Below are 18,143 nucleotides of genomic sequence, written 5' to 3' on the forward strand. Positions count from 1 at the left end.
GGAACAGGTAGAAAATGACCTTTGTTGCTCTTCACACCTCTGTGCATCACACTGTGGAGGCAGAGCAGGAGCTGTGATGAGCATGTAGAGAAGCAGGACAAGGAGGGATGGCTGACAGTACTTTGCAGGAAAAATGTCAGCTGTGTAAGCAAGTCATGTCCAGCCAAGGCTCAGCAGCTCTGGGCTGTCCATGGCAGAGGATTGGAATCCCACTGCTGTCACTCTCCCCATCCTCTGCCCCAGGCTATCACTGAGATGTATTTCTTAACCCTTCCCATGAACAGGGTGAGTGTCCACACAAGGAATCCAGAGGAACTGTGCAATGCTACAGCAAAACCCCCACCAGGTCCCCAGTCACCCAGTCTGCCCTGTGCACTGTCATGGACAGCAGAGAAGGGAGCCTCGTGCTGGGAGTGGAGTTCTCAAGCACCCACAACACAGCCCCCAGCCACGCCATGCACAGCTCCTTCAGTCCTAGAAGACAGGTGAGTGTCCCTATTACCTTGTAATCCACAGTTTGTTGGATACCAAAACCCCTTGGTTCTACCCAGGATTTACCTCCCTGTGTACAGAACCACAGAACCACACCACCTGCAGCACAGCCCTTGCTCCTCTCCAGGTCCAAAGACTCCAGATGTTACAGCCCCCAGAGAAAACTGAGGGGGGCACAGAAATTCCCCCAATTCCTCAAGCCCCTGATCCAGTCAGAGGTATTCCCTCAGCCCCCTGTTTTTCCTGTGAGCATCACCTCCAAAGCTCTCCTGAAGCCTCAAGCCTCTGTCTTGACCAGCCTGGAGACCACCCTAACCACTTTCATGCTGAAGGATCTATTTGGGGTTACCCAGCATGTGCAGGCAGTACCACAAACATCCTGCCCACGGCTGGCCAGAGGCTCCTTCCCACAGGGAGGAACTGCAGACACACAGAGCTGCTCCACAGGTCCCCCTCTCCCCTCAAGCTCCACATCTCCAACCGCCTCTGCTTAATTAGAGGCCAGCTTTGAACTGCCTGTGTGTAACCAGACCTAATCTTCAAACTGAATATATTTAATGGGGCCTGATCTCCATAATGGCTGTGTCTGAGGCCCCGGATTTCAAAGCAGCTCCACTTAACGGGACTTTGTCTGGAAGCTGCAACCATATAATAGGGCCTGGTTTTAAACCAGGAGTGTTTAATAGGATCTGATGTTTAAAGTGCACGTAACTAATTGCACCTAATCTTCACAGTCCTCCTTTCCTCCCCCTTTCCTGGTGTTTCTTCTCCTCCTTTGCTGCTTTTTCTCCCTCCAGTACCAAGATTCCCCCATCCCTGCCGTGGCAGATCCCAGCCTCTGCCAGGAACCCCAGCAGAGGCACAAGCTGCCCTTGCAGGAACCATCCTGAAGCCTTTGAAAACCCTCCAGGGTTTCCCAGTCCAGCTCCTCATTCCCACTGCACTTATTCTGCTCTCACCATCTCCTCAAGAGCTCACCAGGGACACAGGTACAAACCCTTAATTAAAGGCTTATTTTAACAGGAACATGAGGTGAGAAACACCTCAAAGGGGTGCTCTGAGGGGACAAGAACGAGAAGAATTTGTCCTTCATGGCCATGGTCCTGTAGGACCTTTCAGCAATGCTCCTCAGGCCCAAGAGAAAAATACTCTTGACCAAAGAAGAGAGAAAACAGGGGGTGGTTCTCAGAGAAGCTGTGGCTGCCCCATCCCTGGAAGTACTCAAGGCCAGGCTAGATGGGGCCCTGAGCAACCTGGGCTAGTGAGAGGTGGCCCCATGGCAGGGGGATTGAAATGAGATGATCATTAAGATCCCATCCAACCCAAATGATTCTATGGTCCAAAGGGCAAGGAAGGATGGAGTGTGCAGCTCCAGCATAGGGCAGCTGTCCCCCAGCACCTGCACAGCCTGAGAGTGAGGACATTTCATATCTCCAGCCCCTTGGATGATGGATGAACCCTTCCCTTGGAACACTCTCCTACCTTCCTGTGCCAGCTCCAGCACCTCCCTGGACAGGACAGCTCAGCTTGAGCCACATCACAGGGTTAGACATCCACATCTGCCCTGTGCTGCACCTCCACCACCATTCCCATCTCTGGTGCTCCTATGGAATTAATTCACTGTTTTATTTGCAGTTGAATCCAGCTCTGGCACTGCCCTGAGATTTATGCTCCACACAAGCATTGACAGACAGCAGGGTTGGGAGGTTAAAGAAGCAGTATTTCCAGAATTTGCATAAAACAAGGGCATTTCATAATTTAGCTGATGCAGATTTGGATAAGATGAAATTGTTGGCCATTTTATAATTAGATGGCTAATCATAAAATAACCTTTGCGAGTCATCAAAAACCATTATTATACAAATGAATTCCTGCTCGGTACTAAACTTACTTTACCCTCGTCCTTGAGGATCAGAGACAGTAAAAGACGACCTTTTTTGTGGTGGAATTCATTCTGCAGCCAGCCCCTTGGTTTTACTATGTTTTATGGATCACAACTGCCTAATCAATAATGCAGCGCTTTCGGGAACGATGTTCTTTCTCATGTCTCTCTGTCTGGAATTGTTTGGCTGGCTGCTCACAAATCTTCTGACGTGGATTCATGTTTTGAAGACACCCTTCTCTGCATCTCAGGGCAGATTCATCAGCTGAGACAGAAGGAGTGGGGATGTTTATTGGGGTAAAAAGAGATGTCGTGGCAAGCAGGTAGAATGATTGCTCTGGGTTCGCTGGTCGACTTGTTGGGTTAATGGATGGCCCTGGAAAGCCATTAAGTATGCAGCTGCTGGAAGATCCCTTCTCCAGCAAATAAAAACAAAGCTGAAGCGCCTCTTTCCACATGCCTGTGCTGTTTTTCTCAGAAAACAGGGATAAGAAAGGCAATTGCTTCAAAGGGACCCCCTCCAAGCCCAGGACCCCTGTGCGTCTCCGTGCCTGGATGTGAAGGTGATGTTTCCCAGAAATTCAAGTTTGCCTCCCCAGGGGTTTCCCTACATTTGATTTCTATCCCGTTACAGAGGGAAAGATGTGCTGCTCCATGGTTAGAGCTCAAGAGGGGGGGGTCCAGGCTCCCCAGCACAGACCTCCACACTCATCTCCTCCCATATCACAGTATTTCTCTACCTCATAGTGTTGTTGTGAGATCTCCATTAAGTATCACACAAAAAGACCCTGCACCAGAACTGGGGACTTACCTTCAGGCCAGTTCTGGCACAAAACTCCCACGAAGCTTCAGTAGCACCTTGGGCTCCTGCCACTACACTCATCCCTGCAACAACTTCTACAACTCAGACTTTGCTGCAGGATCAGACCTTGAGGGAAGGAGGCACCTAGAACAGGCACAACTGCTTGGAGGGGGGGAAATCAAAAAAAAAATGCTTGGACATCTGTACACCTGGAGGTAAAGGGGGTACAGAACAGCCATGGTCTGCAGGACAGCTCCAGCCCAGCACAGGGGGTAAGAAGCTTCCCTAGGAATAGTTTCTGTAAAATAGAACCACCTAATTCCTGTCCTCTCTGTTGAAATTTCCATGTCCATTGTAAGAGGAATTATCTGTTGTAGCTCTCCCTACCTTGTGTGCAGGTGTGCTGACCCTGTTTAACTTTGCCACCTGAGCAAATGTTGGATCTGCTCAGACCCCACGGACAGGCAAGAACGAGACAAGGGTCTGTCGAGGTCTGGCTCATTACACAATCACCCAAGTCCACATTTCTCCTCCCACGATCTCAAAGCACTTTGGCAAACAGTGATTAACCCAAGGCCCACACACCTCCTCATGCAGGTGGGGGTGAGCAAATCACCAGCTCACAGCAGGTACAGCAGGAGAGAAGCCCCTGAGGAGCACGAGAGGCTCCTTGTCCCCACTAACTCACACCCTGTCAGTGCTCCCCAAGGCAGGTGGGTCATCCCTAAACAAACAACCAGCACATTTAGACACCATTTCAATATAAACTGAACCAAGGCCTTATCCCAGGCTCTGCTGCAGCCACTGGGATGAAGCAGGATGCTCTAAGACCACCAAATCAGGGAGCCCCCAGCAGCAGAGCACCCCCAGGCTTCCATATGTGCAGCACAGAGTTTCTGTTGAGCATTAACCATCTCATCAGCTGTGCAAACAGAGCATTTCAAGGTCCATCACACAAGCCCCTTCTCACTGCAGTGCACTTATATTTTAATTAGCAGCTTAGGCACTGATTACCCTATTGTTACCCAGCACACTGTGGGCCAGGGCTGGCTGGCTCCCAGCAGGCAGGTAGGCTCCTGGCTGGCTCCCAGCAGGCAGGTGGGCTCCAGGTTGGCTCCCAGCAGGCAGGTAGGCTCCAGGAAGGCAGGCTGGCTCCCAGCAGGCAGGTGGGGAGCCCGTGCTCACTGCCTGGCACTCCTACAGGGTGCTGTAACTGCACCGCTTGTCACTTTGCTCTGGGGCAGTTTCCTCAGGGAGGAAGGAAAGCTGAGGTGACAAAGGCAGAAAGGAGCTTTTCTAGATGGGCTGAGCTGGCCCAGCTCCTGTCTGGAGGATTATCCTGCTGCTGCTGAGGTTAAGGATATTCAGAGGAAGAGGGAAGCGACTGGGAAGGACAGGGATGATGAAGGGGGTAGGAGAGGTTTAATCGCCGTGGCAAGGGTTTCATGACACAGCTCTGCAGAGAGGGGCAGGGTCTCCCCATCCCTGTTCTGCCAGCAGGGTTGCAGTGCAGCAATACAAGCACACCCACAGCTGCCCTTGCAAACCAGGATTCCTGGGTTTCCTGAACCACAGATCACATGTGGAGTTCCACTGATCTCCCAGTCACAACAACCCTCTGTTGGTCTGTTGGGACATGAGATGTCATCAGCACCTCAGCTGTAATTCACCCCTGCAGCACATCAGGGAGGCAATCCATAAAATAACATGAGGCTTTGGGGGCTGAGCCACCTCACCCAAAAGTCAGCAGTTACCTGATCAAGCTAAAGTCTTATTTTTATCCTAAATAAGAGGGATTGAATGAATTGGGCCAGGTGGAGGAAGAAGAGGATTAAGTTCATCATAACTTTTTTTTTTAAAAAAGCAAAAAAACCTACTTTAATATGTGGGTCACATATCATTTACTGCAACCCACCTGCCTACATCTGTGCACTGCAGCTCAGACATGCACATGATCCTCCTCTAAACCTGGGGCTAATCCTGAAAGCCTAAAAACTGTTGACCCATCATTATTAATTAGCTTGCTGTTACCAAAACACACAGGAAAGATGATCCTGTTATTAATTTCTGTGCTACCTGCTGTGATCCCGTCTTGGGCAGGGGGAGCCTGACAGAAAGGCTATGAAAGGATTTCCCCAGGACTGATTCCCAGGGCAGAATTCCAGGTTGGCTGCAGTCTCCTCCACAGCACAGGATAGTGTGTCACCATAGCAAGTGTGTAATAAACGTAATTATAGAAGAAACTTATGATTATTCAGAGGTGTGTGTGGGCAGCAGCAAGCACTAAGTGATGTAAAAGCACTTCAGTAACTGCAGCAGTGCGTTCCAAATCTCCCAGATCCATATTTTATGAGAAGAACAGACGGAGACATCAGCAGAGGATCCAACAGACCTCCCTCTTTAACCTCAGTACTGCCACCAAAAGCTCAGGCTAAGCAGGGTTTACTCAGAGCTTGTGCCAGGGACGTGTCTGAGCGTCACAGAGTTGGTGGCACTCCCAGGTTTGCTTCCAGAAATTAACTTTTTCCCCGAGAAAAAGGTTCACTGATGCCTTCCCACTTTGCTTGGCCTCTCCCGCCACCCAACGTGGACGCCCCAGTGGGGAGCAGGATGAGCAGACCCACTGGCAGCAGCAGATGTCCCAGTAAAGCTCAGCTGGGAGGCTCTCCTGCCTGAGAGGACCCCAGGTTCTGTCACACAGCCCCAGCCTTGGCTGAGAGCCCACCTGGGCACACTGGACCACGTTTGGGCCCGTGGCCTGAGGCTGCCCAGGCAGGCTGGTGTTGCATTTGATTCACATTAGTTATGGCTTGGGTGATGTGAAGCAGTACCAGACACACACTCTGCACCACCAAGAGCTGATGTGAATGCCTGGGGCATGTTTCCTAACAGAGCTATTATGGATTTAAATGATAGCATTTTCCAAGCACTTGCAGCAAGATGCTTTCAAAAGCCCCGTGTGCTAAGCCTTAGCTGAATAGCTGAATGATCTCTTGCAGAGATGGGGACAGAGAAGGGAGGAATTCAGCTGATGCCTTATCAGCAACAACCAAAATGACTTTTTTTTTTTTCCAGGAGGAGGACTTATCTTTGGAAACAGCAGTTTTGCCTTCCTTGCCTTGGCTGGCTAACCCAGAGCTGGAGCTCTTTGTCCTCACTGAGTTATTCCTCGGTGTTCTCACCAGCCTCCCACCCCGACCTGGCTCCTGGTCATCTCCAGCCCCCAAAGTCAATCTGATGTCCTGGCCAAGCCTTGTACCAGGGCTGTGGTCACAGGGGCAGGAGGGGAAAGCAGCCAGGCCAGAGCCAGACATGCATCTGTATAACCCCCAACTGGAATCTTAAACAAAATGAGAGGGACTGGAGGGTTTTGCTTTTCAATGTGACTTGTACTGATAACACAGGAAACTCAGCAGGTCTCCAGCCAGCCACAGAATACTCCAAAACACCCAGGACAGACACAGCATGGCTTTTCATCAAACAGAAAAAGAGCTCACCTCCCTTCACCTTATCTCAAAAGACACTTCTTGAGGTCACTTACCCAGAGAATGCAACAGGATGAATAGCACAAACACTTCATGCTTAAGGGTGCCTTTTCTAACACAAATGCCATGTGTGAATCCCCTGCCTGACCCAAAACCAGGGCAAGTTGTGTGGGGACAACTGCCAGAGAGCATCCAGAGAGCACCTCCTGAGCCACTGACATTCACAGCTCAGCATCTCCCAGCAAACCAAAGCCAGCCCAAGAGCAGTCAGTTGGCAGCTGCCCTGGCATAAACCATCCTCCCTCAGGTCACAGCCTCTGCTTGGGCACAGGATCCAGCACAACACCAGATCAGGCCTTTCTCCCTGGGATTTCACTCTCCTCCCTCCTATGGCCTGTGGGTGGGGAGAAGGAGGACAGGGAAGAATTGGGATCTCACTGCCTTCTCTCGTGCCTCACACAGAATAAATCCAAGATGGATTGGTGACCTACTTCACCTGAGAGGCAGTAAATAACACAGAGTGCAACCAAGTGCCTTTCAGACCCACCAGTCACGTGTAACAAACAGATAAATCTACCTGGGCAAAGGAAGGTTTCCCACAGCACAGCACTGCCAGAACATGGGCATGGGCTTGGAAAGCCCTAAAAAATGGACCCATGAGAGGTACATGCCATAAAGGTGGAGATGCCCAGCAGGGCTGATGTTGACTGAGAGCTGGGAAAATGGGAAGGTGGGCTGGATAGAGGTATCTGCCATATCTGCCACACAGGCACAGAACCAGCTCACAGAGAAGCTCAGCTCAGCTCAGCTGGCATTTTATGTCCTGCATAATTTCCTGACAGTTAAATAAGGTCTGTCAACACAAAAGAGCTTTTGATGGAGGGATCAAATCAGTCCCTTGTCATCTGCATGATTCTGCTTGAGTCACAGGACATCTCTCCCTCCTATGGCCAGGAACTGGGATTATCCCAGCTCCCAGATCTGTGCTTCAGCAGTGACCTGGTCTCTGGCTGCCTCTCCTGCCTATCTAGGGCACAGACAGGAGCTGCTGCTTGTCCTCCCCCTCAGACACATCACATCCATGCTGAACTGCAGGTCCTGTCATTTTTTGCAGGAATGTGTGTGCATGGCAGGGAGAGATTTGGGTTCCAAAGTACAAGAAATATGATTCAACCAGTTTTATATTCTGGGAAAGGCAGAGGGGCAGGGAGAGCCCTGGGCCCTTGGCAGATCAGCTGAGAGTGTCACTGAGCCTCACAAGCAAGACTTCTGGGGGTGGAGAGTGAGAGGGGCTGGGCTACAGGACACTCACCAAGCTGCAAGATAAAATCCTTGTGCATAAACAGGTGTGGGCCCTCACCAAGTAACTTCACAACTTCCACAGACCCTTTCTTTGGCTTAACCTCCAGAGCTGAAGCAGCAGCACCTTCCTAAATAGAACTACATGGACAGGACTATGGCTGAGGATTTCTCAGTGCTGCTCACCATGCCAGAGGGGGCTTGGATGCACAAGTGTGGGATCTGGATGGGTTTGACCTGGAAAATACCAGCAATACCAGTCAGGAGGAAAGTGCTTTATAAGAATATTTTTGATGTGATGGGATGAAACAAGAGCCATAAACATCCCTCTGGACACTGGTCAAGGGTTGGAAGTGATCAGCCCCAGGTCTTTGGCCAGGGGCTTCCCAGGCACTGTGAAGGGGGAGGCAAACCAGAGCCCTGCTAGGGCTGTGAAAAAGGCTCTGGGTGCTCAGACCCAAGAGCAGATGCAACCAGTTAACCCAGAAACACCAGCAGCTCCAGGGCAAAGCCAGCACAGAAACCCAACCACTGCTGGGCTCCCCCTTCACACAGGGCAGCAGTGACTGCCACAGCCCTTCTTCTTACACCAGCACCAAAGCAGCAGAAGGCTGTGCCTGGAGGCAGCAAGTGATGAGAGCTCCTTCTCCCTCCTACTCCTGCTCCCCTCTCCTTCCCCAGGAGCGGGAGGTTTCTGCCGGTGCCACGGCTCACACACACAGCTTTGAGACAGCCCCTGGCAGAGCTCACCTGTTCACTTTACACGGGGAGGAAGCAGCAGAAACGTGTTTCACAGAGAGCTGGCAGGTTTTCCAACCTGCTGTGTTTTCCTGCCCATCTCCCCGCTCCCGAGGTGGATCCAGCAGCTCCTCCCCGTGCAGATCGCCCGGCACTGTGGGAAGGGTTCTCGATTTCATGGACAAGTGTTTATAAGATGCTCGTGCTGGAGCCTGTGCTTCACCTCCCTGTTTTATTTTTAATCTTCATTTCATAGAGCTCAGGCAATTCTTTCAAGGTTCCCATGAATGATCTTTATCCCTTTTGTAGCTCATTCCAATTCTGTGAATAAAATCCCTGGGTGGCCCTGAAAGAAGAAGAGAAAAAGGATGACATTTGAAGTGAAATAAGAAACTGAAAAGGGAACATACTTTTAAAGAAAACTCACAATTCTTACCCCAGCAAGCCATAAACAAGCGTGTTTGGCATCTGTAGATCCCAAAACACTTTGGAGGTAGAGGTAAAAAAATTAGATGAGTGAGGTTATCTGCAGTTCATTGGCAAAGAAACAGGGGCACTAAGGAGGAAAAAGGCTGATCTGCACATACATATCATTCTCTCACAGGGCAGGGGAAGGACCTTGAGGTGAAACTAAGCACATAAGTTATGACACAAGCATCAGACCACATGAAAGCTGCCAAAATCAGATTCTGAACTGTCCTACCCCGACAAGTCCCTAAGACCCATTTTTAACTCTCTTCTCCAGGCAGGGAGGGACCCCTTCCACGGGCAGCTTTGGAGCATTTCTTCTCTTCTTGATCCAGTCCTTCCAGAAGCAGGAAAGCCTCCAGTCACCTTCCTTCCATCCTCATCAAGCCCTCCCCACTCTACACAGCACCTGTTATCCCAGAGCCTCAACGCTCTCCGTGGATCAACAAGTTGTAAAACCCACGTGGTTGCAAGGGGAGGATGATGCTTGCACTTATTGTCCAGGACAGGTCTGAAATTTGGGTCACTCCCCTCTTTTCTGTCGAACAGGAGGGTATTTGCCCTCCCCTGGGGGATGCTGTGACGAGCCCTCTGTCACTTCTGCCTTTCCCACCGCTCCAGGAGGGAGAGGACCTGCTGTCGTGGGCTCCTCCAGTCCCACAGCTGCTCCACCGCGTGGCAACACTCCCCCTTAGTGGCAGGAGCAGAGAACAATCCTTTAAAGCAGAAATAACTCTACAGGGGACAAAATGATCTGGCTCAGCACGGGTCCGGGTGTGTAGAGCTGGGTGTTAATCCGGCTGCATTTCCCCAGCGTGGGATTTACCTCTGCCTCCTAAAAAAGGATGCCTGACATCCAGAGAGGGGAAAAGGAGTTTCTTCCTCCCCTGAAGGCACAGCAGGGTGGGCTTTTCAGGAGGGGCTCAGGCTGGGGGTAAGGCAGGGTCCTCACACCTTCCCTCAGCCACAGCAGTCCAGGATCACCAGCTGGGAGGGAGCAACAGGGCAGGATACAGCCCATGGCAGGCAGGGCTCTGGAGAACTGCAGGGATTATTAGGCAGAAATTAATCTGTAAAGAAGACTTAGCAACAGTTAGAACAAATATCGATTTTGTGTTTGTCTGTTTCTGCAGGGCCTGAGAAATGGTAGATTTAGACATTAACTGGGCTGTTTTGGCTTAATTCAAACCTCGATTTACACTGACCCTGGGAATAGGTGAGTACATCAGCAGAATTGAATCTAAAGTTATTATTTTATTTTTTTTCCTCTTATCTAGTCCCTTTCTGCAGATCTGACAGCAATTTTGGCACCTGTTACCTGCTGCACAATTGCAGATAACAGGCTTTATTTTTACAAGGCTGCAGATTCTAATTTGATAACAGGTTTTGGAGCAGTGGCCTCCTCAGGTGAAGGTGTTTGGCAGCACCACAGGGTGTTGTTGAACATCCATGCAACACCCTGGAGCTTCTTCCCATCCAAAGCAAGACACTGCCCCGGGTCTTTGCCCAAAGCATAGCTGGGCACTGGGCTCTCCTTTCCCCAAGGGACAGACCTGGGTGTTTTCAGCCCCTGGTTGAATTTAGGACTGGGCACAGCAAAGCCCCAAATCACACCTTTAAAGGCATCACTGCTGTGCAAGGCCATCTCCTGGGCTGGCTGCCACACTCACAGTCAAGGCTTCAGGTGAGATTTCCAAAACCAAATCAATTTAAGGCACCTTCAGAGAATCAGGAATGCAATTCCCGTGTACTTTCCTACAACATCTATTTAGCATCTTGTATTTCCTTTAATTACAGGAAATACACAAAACATGAAGGATTACTGTGCTCGCCGCTCACGTCCCTCTGTGGTCGCACACAGGGATGGCTCTTCCCACTGGGAGTGGAGCCAAATGGTCCCCTGTGGGCAACCTGCTGTTTGCACAGGCTTGAGCAGAATTAGCTGTGAAAACAAGATAAAAGGGCTGTGAAATCCCTGGGAGCAGCGGGAACAAGGCCAGCAGCAGAGAGCCCTTGGAGGGGCTCAGCAGGTCCCACGACACCGACTGCGGAGCTGTGCAAGCTCAGCACTGCTCAGCCCAACCAGGCTCCATCCCAAAGGAAGTCTGACAGTAAAAAACCCTGGATGTCCTTCTGTTTTCCTCCTTACTCTATTAGTTTCTCTCTTCCCAGTGTCTCTAGGGGCTTCCCAGCTGGAAGCTTTGCAGTCAGGGCACTGCCATGACCCAGGAGCTCCAGCTCTACTATTCCCCTCCAGTCCCTGATAATAATCAATCCTTTTCCCACATCTGTTTTCAAACAAGGAGTCATCTACTCTGTTGAGGAATGCAAAATACCAAAACCAAATACAAACTTTAAAATCAAGCAGCACCACAGGGTTTCCAGCAAGCATTTCTCTCCCAGAGCAGCCAAGGCTGCTGGAACTCTTTCAGCCTGGTCTTTCATTTAAAGCTGAATTAAAGGTCCAGGTCTCTCTCTGTGAATGAAGGTTGTGTAGCCCAAGAGGGTTGTGTGTCTGTAAAGGCTTCAAAGGGACAACAGCCAGGGACATGGAGCCTCAGACTGAGAGGGGTCTCCAGCCCAGGAACTCCACAGCCAGCATGAAGTTCAAACCCTATGAGATTTTTACTGGATATAAAGCAGAGCATCCAAACTAACAAGAAAAACAAAACAAGAGCAACCTTGCTTCCCCACCTGTAGAGCAGTGCCTATTCCTGAGCCCCAGGACAGCCAAGCCAGGCTGGCAACATCCACACCAGAAAGAGCTCCATTTTCCAATTAAAGGCTAATTATCTTTTTACTCCTTAACTGTGCTTGACCTTGCTCATTTTCCTTGGTATTTTTCTGCCCCTCAATCTTTCTCAATTAACACTCTGCAATGCAGGACACCCCTCACTGCCTGGATTTACAGCATCAGAGCAGCAGTTAATGTTCTCAGCCTCATCATCCTGTAATTTAGGAGCAGCTCCCAAACACAGGTGCCAGGCCTACACCCTGATTTATTCTGCAGCAGCCCCTGCCAGCTCAGGGCTCCCAGCCCCTGTCAGCTCCAGGGTGGAACTGCAGTTCTGGGCTCGGATTTGTGAAGTCACCCAGCACAGGAACAGCTGAGCTCGCTAAAGCCCGAGCAGAGAGGGATGGTTTTATGACAGTTTCTCTTAAAACAACACCAGGATGGGAGCAGCCAAAACCAGGCTTCCAGACAAGTGGTCCCAGCCGTCCTTCCAAAGCAAACACTGCAGCACTGAGAGACAGAAATAAAAATTACTTCATGGATTTGCTCTGGCCCCAAGCTTGTAAAAATGAAAAACGGGCTTGGTTTCTAAGCCTCCCTCGTTTCCCAGGATCCAAGGTTTTATTAACAAGTTTGTCAGTAAGGATTTTTTTTTGACTCTATTTCCAATGTAAGCCACAACCTGAAATCAAATTTATGCAGCTCTGCTCTGGTTTCCCCCCTGCCAAGGCACTGGGGACGGGGTTAAGAGGCAGTGGGGTGAACAAAACCCCCCCACAACTTTGCTGTTCAGTCATGCCCATCGAGGCAGATCTGCCACGATGGCTTTGCCCAAGGACATCACAGCACAACTCACCCAAAAAATCTCTTCCTGTGCAGGTGTAACTGGCCACCTGCTCTTCAGCTTCTTCAGCACCTTCCCAGTCACAAAGAGTTAATATATTACTACAGTCGCCACATTTCATCCTTGGCTACAACAAAACGGGCACTGCTATTGTTTCCACACTGGAATAGCTACATGGACGTAGATTTGGCCTCCAAAGGAAGGGGAACAGAGAGAGGCAAGAGTTGCTCAAGCAGTGCACAGCTCAGCAAGGGAGTTTAACAAATACCATCAGGGTTTGTGCACAGAGGAAATAAAACTCACTGGTTTTAATAGCCAAGATATCAGTGGAAGTTACTGGCTGGTAACAGCAGTGAGGTTCTTTTAGCCTCCCCTACTTATGGATTTATCAGAAGAAGCAGTTTGAGGTGCCTTTTCCTTTGGAGCTCAGCCCCAAACTGGAAACTCTCTCGACTGCTCCTGAGGGAGGCAACTGGAACTGAGCACTGGCTCACCTGCCCGAGCACCACCTCACTCCCTGCTTTGCATGTTTGTATTGTAAAGGGACTGAAGCCTTGGTAATGTGTTAAACATGGCCAAAATCATAGAAAGACTTCTTGTCAAACTGCAAGGAAGCAACTGCCTGTCTGGGACCACTGAAGCCTGACTGGAATTTGGACTGGGAAGCGGGACTTGAGGGAAGACTGTTGTCTAATCATCTCGGGTCTGAGGAGAAGTGAACAAGGGGGTGGTGGAGGAGAAGGGTTTTGGGGGTGTGATGGTGCTTTCTTAAAGCACCTCCACACCAAACCAAAGGAGTAACCCCCCCCTTCCAGGAAGGCCACTTACACATGAGACATTCACGTGAGAAGGGTCATAAACCACCAAAGACCCCCCAAAGCATCCCCCCAGCTCATTCCTGAGGCATTCCACCACCACACGATCCAAGGGAGGAAACAAATCCAGAGCCTGCCTCAAGACACTGCAAAGCTTCCCTCCCACCCCCAGGGGAGGTACCTGGAATCCCCTGAACAGATATTTATCCACTGGACTCTGTGTTTTGTGGGAACTTCACCAAGAAGACCAGAACAGCCAGACCCACAGAACACCACCGGGTTCCATGGAGTGATGATCCATTTTCCATTGTAATCTTTCTCTGTCACTTCTTTTCTTCCCCCGAACTCCTTTTCCTATTTCCTTCTATCTCTCTTTCTCTGCCCCACGTTTCCCATTAAATAAAACCCGTGCTACTGACTTTGGCATCTGGTCTCTTTTTGTACCTTAATTCGGGCAGAAGCATTTCCAATAATTTTAATAATCGTGTCATCTCCAGGAAGGAATCGCGATTCTGGGCTCGGGTTTTAATAATTTTAATCATTTCTAATAATCGTAACACGTATCAATGAAAGAAACCTTGGTTGCGGCACCGCTTTCCGTCAGCAGGTGACACCAGCGAGTCATTAAAACCCAATGTGCCTCTTTTTCGGGGGGGGGACGCGAGTCCCAACCAAAATCTGAGGCTTGGCGTTACCCTCCAAGGGACCAGAAAAAACCACTCCGGATACACAGCGCTATTTCTAGTTCCCGCTTGTCGATCGTATTTTCTCCCCCTTTCAAGCCCCCTTTTATTGTTTAATTTAATTGGATAGAAAGGTTATATTTGTGTTTTCCAACGCTATATATCTGTACTCAGAATTTCTCACGCTCCGAGATCCGATATATATAACACAGTTGATACAAGGTTCTATTTAGAAATCAATTTTTATATAATTTAGGATTATTTTTCAATATATAGAAAAACGAGAAATGTTAGTATTTCATTTTTTTTGCACGGCCCCTTCCCCCCAATGAACTTTTAGACAATTTTGTGCTGTAACCTCCCTTTTTTGGGAAGACTCTACATCGACCCCCTTAATGTATCAAGCATATTATGAAGAGGTCAAGAGCTACAACACATATAAAATAAAGTAAAAACATCTGTAAAAGTTTATTTCCATACACAAAATAACTTTTCTTTTTTGGGGGGGGGTGATTTTCTTTTTTTTTTTATTTAACAGCCTGTAAAAAGATAAACCTTTCGGCAGAAATGATTTTACAAAGCTGTTTTTACAAGCAAAACCGGGAAAAACGGGGCAGCGCCGCCCGCTCACTGCGCATGCGCAGGTTCCTTCGCTGTAGCGCCGCCTTTTGACCAGCAGGAGACGCCAGAGAGTCATCGGTGTCACTGCGCATGTGCAGCTCTGTTGCCAGATTGCCCACACTTGGTGGGCATCAGTAAAGTAATTGCGCATGCCAATATTTACCATGTGTTTAGCTACTTCACTTTACGCAGTGCGCATGCATGTGTTCGTCGTTCTGTTGCCATTACTTCCCACGTTTTGCTGTTTCGTTTTTTGCAGTGCGCATAAAAGAGCTCGTCGCCTTGTTGACAGAACTTGCCATGTGTCTGGCTGCTTTATTTCAGGCATCGCGCATGCGCGACTTCGTCGCTGTGTTGCCATAACTTACCACGTGCTCGTCTGCTTCGGTTTTGGCAGTGCACATGCGCGAGCCCCTCACCGTGTTACCAGAACTTCCCACGTGTTTTGCTGCTTCTTTTTTGGCAGTGCGCATGCGTTAGTTCGCCGCCATGTTGCCAAAAATTACCACGTGCTCCACTGCTCCGTTTTTCTGGCCGCGCGCATGCGCGGCTGTCCCGGCCGCAGAACCGCTCTGTGCCCGCGCACGCGCAGTTCCCGCGCTCGCCGCCGGGCGGCGGCACCAGAACACCGATGACTCTCCGCTGCTGTTCCCTTCACATCCGTCACCTGCCCTCACGTTTGCCAGCTCTTTATCATTGAATTTAAACGTACAAAGCTGCAGTTTGTATTTTCAAACCCTAGAGATACAAAGTAGGGATTTCCTATGATCTAAAATGTGTGTATGATACATAATGTACAAAGGATACAGGGTTGCATTTTGAAATTAATTTATACGTTAATTAACATTCATTTTCAATATATACAAAGACGAGAAGCTTTACAGTCTTTAATATTGTTTTGCACGCCCTCCCATGAATTTTTGGGGCTGTAACCTTTCTTTTTTTTGGGGGGGAGGACGCCCCACGACCCTCCCTCCATCCCCCCAGTCACCCGTTCCTGCACCGCGTCACCGCTCACCCGGTGACATCGGCGAGTCCCAAATGACATCACCCTCCCACGCCCCCTTTTCCCTTGGCCCCAAGCGAGGCACAGGATGAGTCAAACCGAACCTTGTTCCACAGACGCCCCCGGGGAGGCTGTGGTGGGCCCCGGGACTACAAATCCCGTGATGCCCCGCGCGCGGAGGTGGCACCGAGGACTACAAATCCCGTGATGCCCCGCGCGCGGAGGGAGGTGGGGCCTGCCCCGCCTCGCGCCGCCGGTGCCTCCGCTCGGGCCCGATTTAAATCCAGGCAAGCGAAGGAAAATGGCGGCGCGGGGACTGAGGGTGGTGGGGACGGCGAGAGGAGCCGGGCTTTGGCTCCTTTCCCAGGTGAGCGGCGGCTTGGAGGGAGGCGGGGAGGGAGTAACGAGTGGAGGGAGGAGGGTTCTCGTTCGTGTTCCCCCCCGCTCCCAGGCGCCGGGGTGGCAGCGGGGATGGCGGAGGGAGCGCTGCCCGCTGGCCGGGGAAGGGAGCGGCTCGGGCTCGCCCTCGGGGCGGCTTCTTTGCTGCCTCTCGCCCCCCTCCTCCATACGGACGTGGCTCCCCGAGGGGAGCAGAGCGTAGGTGGGCTGTGTGTGAGGTGTGTTCCCAGCGCTGGGGAGGAGGGCATTCCCCGGGCGGTGCGTGGCCGCCTGTACCTCGTTCATTGTAACTTTGGCGCCGGCTGAGTTGGGAAGGGGCATTCCCGGGGCGGTGTCGGGGGACGGGGCTGTGGGGCGAGGGCTCCCCGTGCCGCCGTGTGATGCGGGTCTGAGCCCGGTGATTTTGGGTGGAGGTTCCTCCTGTGGCACCGGGAGACTGGAGGTCGCTGTGGGTTTGCCTTTGGAATCGTCTCGCCCGCGGTTTCCCAGCCTGAGCACAGGGATGTGTGGGTGAAGCACCCGGGCTGGAATGGCCCCTCCGCCATCCGTCGGGGTTTATCTGATGCCGAGACCTTGTTATCTCCCTCCGGTCATCCCGTAGCCTCGGTGAGTTTCAGAGGTGACTTCTTTTGTCTCCTTATCTCTGGTCATAAGGAAAGAGAGGAGAAATACTGCAAATGAAAGGTTGATTTCCATGCCTCTCACCCATTTCTGCCTCGTAGCTCTAACGAAACTGTGTTATTGAGGGATGGAGATAAGATTTTTCTCTTTTTTTCCCCTCCCCCGAGGTCACATACCATTGTAGGTTTTAGTGACTCTGGGACATAAATGGGGTGAATACGAGTGGGGATGTTGTCTGAGGTTGACTTAATTCCCAGAATCCTCTTTGGTTCTAAAGTTGGTTCTGTTTGTGGTTTCTGCTCCTGCTCTTAAGCACAGCCAACTTTGCTTTTGAAAGAGAAGCTTCTCAGTTTGCCAGCTCACATTCAGACAGCATCTCCTTCCTCTTTTAGATAAAAGTTAATAGAAAATACTGTGTTGGACTCTTATCTGGAATAACGGGACAAAACTACAGCATATCTGGAAGTGTGAGGGTTGGTAATGTCTAGCTGTGTGGCATCTATAATATAGTTAAAATGGACACTTACAGTAAGCTTAAAATTTTGTCATCACTGTTGTAAAAATGAGTATTTTGTCATAAAATATTTCCAACTTTACAATGTGCTGCTACACGAGACAAAGTGGTGTGTTCTAAATATAAACACGAGATACCTTCATAGAAACAAATACAGTCTGAGTGAAAGCCCAAGCATAAAGACTTGGGTTTAGAGGAAACAGAAAAAAATTCGTGTTCTTTTGGTTTGGGGCTTTTTTTTTTATTTGTTTGCTGTGGTTTTGTTACCTTTTTTTTTTTTTAAACTGGGTTGTGCATTGTAACATACAGTAATTGTATTTACTGTATGGGCTGTTCAACTGACTGATGTTCAGAATTTCTTTCAGCTCTGTTACTACTACTGTATTTTGGTTTTTTAACTAATACCAGTGGATTTGATGGATTTGCTGCTGTGATGTGAAGGCTGGGGGATAGGGGAAGTGATAGCAGACAGAAGAAGCCCAGTGTTCAGCCTCACTTTAAGTACCTTTCCTGATTCCAGTGTGCTGTTTCCAGACTGATTTTATTTGGCATGTGAGTTTTGGGCTTCTTAGTGGCTTTGGGTTTCTTTTGACTCTTCCTTTGTAGCCCTTGTTCATCCTGGCTTTGGATTTATTACCTGGGAAATTTGCATTGTCTAGTTATCAATTTTTTTTTCCATAGTATCACTGAGACAAAATGCAGAGTAGGAAGGAGAAGCAAATCTGTTTTACAATGGAACC

The 18,143-nt window shown here is 49.9% G+C and overlaps 1 protein-coding gene across 1 annotated transcript in view; it reads left to right on the top strand.

The window, feature by feature from the left end:
• The first annotated feature begins 16,107 nt into the window (after nt 1-16,107).
• The window catches only part of NCOA3 (nuclear receptor coactivator 3), a 70,970-nt gene continuing 68,934 nt past the window's right edge, over nt 16,108-18,143 (top strand). The window contains exon 1 of the mRNA XM_018073901.3: nt 16,108-16,236. The gene's annotated coding sequence lies outside the window, so the exon portion shown is untranslated. The remainder of the gene's footprint in view (nt 16,237-18,143) is intronic.

This window comes from Manacus vitellinus, unplaced genomic scaffold (genome assembly GCF_001715985.3).
Source record: "Manacus vitellinus isolate BGI_N305 unplaced genomic scaffold, ASM171598v3 scaffold_26_pilon, whole genome shotgun sequence".
NCBI classification, from domain to species: Eukaryota; Metazoa; Chordata; class Aves; order Passeriformes; family Pipridae; genus Manacus; species Manacus vitellinus.